Source organism: Lacerta agilis, chromosome 6 (genome assembly GCF_009819535.1).
Source record: "Lacerta agilis isolate rLacAgi1 chromosome 6, rLacAgi1.pri, whole genome shotgun sequence".
NCBI classification, from domain to species: domain Eukaryota; kingdom Metazoa; phylum Chordata; class Lepidosauria; order Squamata; family Lacertidae; genus Lacerta; species Lacerta agilis.
In genome coordinates this window covers 14,877,534-14,884,686 of record NC_046317.1, presented here as the reverse complement: position 1 = coordinate 14,884,686, position 7,153 = coordinate 14,877,534, and positions in this window count along the sequence as shown.

Sequence of the window (7,153 nt, the reverse complement as noted above, 5' to 3'; positions counted from 1 at the left end):
ATGAAAAGGTTTTGGGAAGTTCAAAGGTACAAATAACATAAGTCCCTCTTTATATAACAGATCGTAAAATTATATTGTCTCCCTGCTTATTTAACTTATATGCAGAATTCATAATGCGAAAGGCTGGACTGAATGAATCTCAAGCTGGAATTAAGATTGCTGGAAGAAATATCAACAACCTCAGATATGCTGATGACATAACCTTGATAGCAGAAAGTGAGGAGGAATTAAAAAACCTTTTAATGAGGGTGAAAGAGGAGAGTGCAAAATATGGTCTGAAGCTCAACATCAAAAAAACATAAGATCATGGCCACTGGTCCCATCACCTCCTGGCAAATAGAAGCAAATAGAAGGGGAATAGAAGGGGAAGAAATGGAGGCAGTGAGAGATTTTACTTTCTTGGGCTCCATGATCACTGCAGATGGAGACAGCAGTCACGAAATTAAAAGACGCCTGCTTCTTGGGAGGAAAGCAATGACAAACCTAGACATCACCTTGCCAACAAAGGTCCGTATAGTTAAAGCTATGGTTTTCCCAGTAGTGATGTATGGAAGTGAGAGCTGGACCATAAAGAAGGCTGATCGCTGAAGAATTGATGCTTTTGAATTATGGTGCTGGAGGAGACTCTTGAGAGTCCCATGGACTGCAAAAAGATCAAACTTATCCATCCTTAAAGAAATCAGCCCTGAATGCTCACTGGAAGGACAGATCCTGAAGTTGAGGCTCCAGTACTTTGGCCACCTCATGAGAAGAGAAGACTCCCTAGAAAAGACCCTGATGTTGGGAAACATCACAAGGAGAAGGGGACGACAGAGGATAAGACGGTTGGACAGTGTTCTCGAAGTGACTAGTATGAGTTTGGCCAAACTGCAAGAGGTAATGAAAGATAGGTGTGCCTGGCGTGCTCTGGTCCATGGGGTCACGAAGAGTCAGACACGACTGAACAAAACAAAAAATTATTTCAACTATTAAAGTTCTGATCTCCCCGGCTTCCTGCACGGGGAAAAAACAACACAATTCCAGGTTTCGCATTGCATCCAGGGATTGGGCTTTCTAGCAATTTGTCATAATGGAAATATAATTCAAATCTGCATGCACACACAGGAGGAGACATAATCGTTCTAAGACACATAGGGCTTTAAAGATCAAACATGGCACTTTTAGTTGGGCAGAGGAGAGAATTGGCAGTCATTGCTGTTGCTTTAAGAATTGGTGAAATAAAAGACAGTTGAACCATGCTTTTCAAGGTTGAATAAATATCTGTATAGAAAAGCATGCTTCTAGATACTGGTTGTTGAGAATTGCAGGCAGGGAGAGAGAGCAGTTGCCCTCTGCTTCACCTTTCTAAGAGCATCTGATTGGCCACTGTGAGAATAGGATGCTGGGATGAGATGAACATTCATCGTGATCCAGTAGGCTGCTCTTAAGTCCGTCCTTCCTTCCTTCTTTCCTTCCTGGTTTAACTTGAGGCAGTCTTAAGTAAACTTAATTGGAAGTAACAGTCTGTTAGTCCATGTGACTTAATTGGAGTAAACATCAGATTAGTCAGACGGTGGACAGCATTTTTAGCGTCGAATAACACTTTAAAAAATGCGGATAAATCAGTTTCCACTTCTAGTGCTTTTGAGAATTGTTGCGAGACCTATTCTTCAGGTCAGGTCACACATGTAACCTCCATTTTGTTTTCTTGAGCTAGTTGTGGAAAAGACTCAAAATGATTATGAGGGTCGATATAGAGGTTCTGTGATCCTCCTACAAATCTAGTACTTGTTACCTCATTAAAGTATTTTCCTTTATAAATGAATGTTCTTACATTTAAACAATCGTGGAACCATAGGCTACTTGGGTGCCCGGTGGTTTGTGTTCCTGCCCATATTTCAGCACTTAAAACAGATGGTTGCTACAAGCCTCTTTATGGTTAGGAAAACGTAAGAAGCTTGCTTTGCGAGTTTTTCTATCTTAATTGTTGTCTTCAGAGTACACCAAATGTGTGTTTTAGCTGTTGAATAGTGCTAGAAATATGTAGAGTTGAAGATTTGAATGTTTGGTCCAAAGAGGTACAAAAGGTCCTGGTTTTATGGCTTTGGCCACATTTGCACATATCCTAAGGAAAGGTGGGTATGTGTATCAAGATCAGGAGCAAATACTCAAAGGTACTGCTGTCATGTAAGTATGGTAGATAAGTGAATTAGGTTTGGAGTACATATAATGCTAATTTTTAGGAATGGAGCAAATCACGTAATATTTTTATGTATTTTGGCATCGTTTTGATACTCTAGAACAGCGATGGCCCTCAATATATTGCTAGACTACAGCTTCCATCCTTGTCCATTGATCATGCTGGCTAGGGCTTATTGTAGTTAACATTTGTGGGAGCCAAAGATTACCCATCTGTGATCAAAAAAGGAAGCTACACAGCTCTTTGTTTACTAACTGCAATAACTAGAGAGTGTCATGAGCTGGAAGTTGCTTGTTTTTAATTGCTTGTTATCCATCTTTGTTGTGTTTTAACTGACATTTTTTATGCTAAACTACAATTGGATTTGTTTGCTCTATAGCGTATTAATTCAGGAACGGTTTCAAATGTGAAGAACATGAGATGGCCCTTAAAAATCTGTTTATACATATGCTGATGTTGTGAAATTAAACATGATCATTTTGACTTTGAATCTATAGAATGTTTACCATCACATCTTCACATCAATGTTTAATGCAATGAAAGTCCCCCCCCCCAAGTGTGCAGGTCGTGTGTCACCCATGTGTGTCTCCTGGTCTCCTAAATCCTGTATTGCCCGTTAAGCAGTGGGTCTTTGCTGAATTGACATCTGGGAATGGAGGTACAGTGGCTATTTGAAATGCAAATGCACAGAGACTGTTCCATGTGATGGAACATGCCACCAGAAACTTCAGAAACAAATGAAGGTGGCATAACTGGTATCTACTTATGTAGTACAGTAATTTGTATCCTGCATTTCAGGATGTAAATGCTTCCAAGGCAGTTTACAGGTAACAACGCAATATTAAACTCATCAGGATCTTTGGCAAAGGACAGTTGATGGTAGATTGCCTGGGGGAAAGAGGAAGATTAGGTAGAGCTGGCCTTGAGATTCTCATCTGCTTCTTAAAATTGCCAGGATTACGTAATTATTCATTTAATATCCTGTGTTGAGGGAGTGAGATACTGCATAATGGGATGCGGGCGGTGCTGTGGTCTAAACCACTTAGCCTCTTGGGTTCGCCGATCAGAAGGTCAGTGGTTTGAATCCCCGTGATCGGATGAGCTCCCATTGCTCTGTTCCAGCCCCTGCCAACCTAGCAGTTCGAAAGCACGCCAGTGCAAGTAGATAAATAGGTACCGCTGCAGCGGGAAGGTAAACGGCATTTCCGTGCAACTTCCATCACGGTGTCCTGTTGCGCCAGAAGCGGTTTAGTGATGCTGGCCACATGACCCGGAAAGCCGTCTGTGGACAAACGCTGGCTCCCTTGGCCTGAAAGCGAAAGAGCACCGCAACCCCAGTCGCCTTTGACTGGACTTAACTGTCCAGGGGACCTTTACCTTTTATCTTTTTACTACACTGCAAATCTGCAACTTACTTATTTAAAGTTTTTGTAGGCCGCCCTTCAGTTGAAAAAAATATATAAAACAGTATCATAACCAATAATCACACGGGAAACAGAAAGTCTTGCCAGGCACTTCATCCCTCCCCAAAAGCCTGGACAAAGATAAGACTTTACCTGTTGTATGAATGAAAATAACTTGGCGGCACCTGAGCAAGAAGGTACAAAGTCACTGAAGATGACAAATCAAACTGATTCTTGACTTGATTGAGCAGTGTATAAATCAATTGGGAAATGAGGTGGGAGAAGTTAAGTTTTTCTTACACTACACTAACGCTGCTTGCAATTTCAAATGGCTACCTCCAGTTCATATTGATCAAGCTTGATACTTTCACATATGTCAGTACGTTTCCTGTCTATAGTTATTTGCACCCCTCTCCCAAATACCCATTTTTCCTCACCTCAGCTTTCTCTGTACCCCAAATCGCTTGCTGTAGTTCGTCTGCGCTGTCCTTTGCTGTGCCCCTGTGTGTTGCTCCCTTCTTCTCTAGGATACTTTGTTTGTGACTGTTAGATCTATAGAGAGAGGGGGGGGAAAGTTTTGCCTTAACTGTTTTTCCTGTAAAAGTGTTTGAACTGATTTTGCATTGCAATGATTTGGTCTAATTGCCCGCATCTCTCTCAATTTCCCAGTCTATTGAAGCATTTGTACAATTCCTTGTTTCTTATATATTTCTAAGTATTTTATAAACAAATTTGAGACACCAGACTTGTAGCTGGTTATGTTGTATGTAGTTTACACCACAGCGATGAACAGTTAACTGGTTTTATTTCTGGGTTTCTGTTACAGTTTTTCGTCATGCAGCCATCCACAAACACAGGCCCCAAGCATGCTCAACTCCCAACTTTTTCTCAATAAAAAGGCTTTGCCTTTGGACCACTAGGTGGCCACCGCACAAGCTTATGTATGATCAAGCGCACTAGTTGATGCTTTTGCAAAAGTGTAGCCTTTGTAGATCTGAGAGTTCAGATGAAGGATGGTGCTATTTCAAATTGTGGAAATGTATCAGTTGCATGGATACTGTCATCCATGTACAGTCATACCTTGGTTTTCAAACAGCCTAGTTCTCGAACGTTTTGGCTCCCGAACGATCAAAATCCAGAAGTGACTGTTCCAGTTTTTGAATGTTCTTTCAGAAGCCAAACGTCTGACGGGGCTTCAGGAGCTTCCTGTAGCCAATCAGAAACCACAATTTGGAATTTGAACAGACTTCCGGAACAGATTAATAATAATAAAACTTTATTACAGCTATAAGCTCATCCTCCGGAACAGATTCCGTGCGATTTCCAAGGTACGACTGTACTATGTCAAAGTAGGTTTCTTTTCATCCAATACGTGCTCATGGTTTGTTTTCTACTCCTTTAGTCCTCATTCCATCTCTTCCCCAAAGTGCAGTACATGGAACTATGTGACCCCTGACAACCAGCTCACAATGTAGGGTGGGTAGCTTCACCTACCTGGGAAGCCTGGCCTTGAAGGTGGGGAAGGGGAGGATTCAACCTGTTGGCTGAACCAGTTTTCCCTGTTGTAGACATGCAAAGTGGCCTTCACACCCAGTCTCAGGTGAGATAACAACAAAGGCAAAATACAATGGTACCTCGGTACTTCCGGGTTTATGGCGTTCGTAAACTGAAATGGTTGTCAATGGAGAGGTTTGAAAGCCAAGGTACCACTGTAGCTTTATCCTCTTTGCATGCTTCCTCCTGGTTGTCCGGGGGTCTGCAATTCTTCTGTAAAATATTTTTTATTTGGTTTTTACATCTTTTAAGATTAGCATTGTGAGGGATCCTATTCCCTCCCCTGTCGATACTTCCCCAACCGTGACTCTCCCTAAGTTTCTCTGCCAACTAGGATGAATCCTTCAGTGGTTATATGGGAGTTGTCTCTGGGGTACCTCAGTGCTTCACGTTCGAAACAACTCTTGCCACCTTTGGGATCTCCCGCCCTGGGTTCCCAAACTACTGCAGCTTGCCTTCCCTTTTTGGCAACTGCGTGGCACCTTTGGCTTCCCTGCCCAGTCCTCTGTATGCCAGGAAAATAAGCCACCCGTTCCCTCTATCACAGGAAACCCTTAGTGCTTTCCCCCTCAGCCACACCTCTTGAGGCACTGACGCACTGCCAGAGTCCACGAACGTTTAAGCACTTTTAACTTTATTAAGGTAACTTGAAAACATGGATGTCTTGAGTTATTACTGGTACAAATCTTCTTATATAATTCAGCTCAGTTATAATCATTCCTGCATCCCGTTAGCAATGGTAATGACCTTTCCTCCCATTCCCAAAGCCTAACCTCGCAGTCTCTCTTTCTAACCTCCACACCCAACTGCCAAACCCCCAACTGCCTTTCCAGGTTGTTCCCCCTCCTTTTAGAATGCCAACTAGCTCCGCCTCCCAGGGAACACCTACCTAACATGGGAGTGATACGTTAACCCATGATGAACCAGGCCTTATTCCGCCACAAGCATCACACCACAACTACCCACAGTTAAAAGATTCCTCCGAACCTCTGGACTTTCCACCTTCCCCTCCATGGGTTCTGTTGTTGAACTTTTTCTACTGCATCTTTTTTCAATAATCCAAGTTTTTTTTTAATAACTCCAGTATGTCCATAGTTCTCATTACAAGTATTATCACAGTCCTGCTAATGTTTTCAACTGCTTACAGTGGTCTTCAAGGTAAATTATTAAAATTCCCATTCCTTATTAAAGTTTTGGTCTTCCTGGTTCCTGAGCTTTCCAGTCAATTTTGCCATTTCATCATAGTCCATCAACTTGATTTGCGATTCTTCTTTGGTAGAGACCTTATCTTCCTTCCATCTCTGGGCTAACAACATCTGTGCAGCTCTTGTGGCATACATAAAAAGTCTTTTTTGCTCCCTTGAAATTTCAGCACCTACAATTCCTATGGCTTTTTTATAAAGCCATTTTAAACATTTTTTTCAATTAATTATATATCATTTCCCAGAATGCTTTTGTTACCTTACACGTCCACCACATATAATAAAAGGTGCCTTCTTTTTCTTTGTGGGTCTGTGATTCTTAATTCAATTGAATGTCACTTTTGCCTTCAAAAAGGATGTCCAACCTCATTTTTCACCAGCCAGATGCGCCTGCTCTGCTTCCTTTCCCCCCTCCCAGTGGTTTTTTTTGGCGGGGGGTGGGCCAGTGAGGAGGGGGTGTCATGCCAGTGTGACACCCCCTCCTTGCTGGCCCACCCCCCGCCAAAAAATAGCCGCTGGAAGGGGGGAAAGGTGACATGCCCCCGTTTGGGCCTGCCCGGCGAGGCGGGGTGGGAGGGGCCAGCCAAAGTGTCACCCCCCCTCCCCTGGAACTAGAGGCGGCCCTCCCTCCCTTGCGACGCCCCTGTTTCATAGAAATGGACAGAAATGGGATTCAGCAGTCGGAAACAGCCCGTGTGAAAATAACATGGATGCCCAGGGGCAGGCACGTAGGGAGCCGCTTTGCTGCCCCGGCCGGAAAAGCGGGGGCACCCCCCTGGGGGCGGGGCGCTGCTCCCTAGCGCGCGCAGCATCCT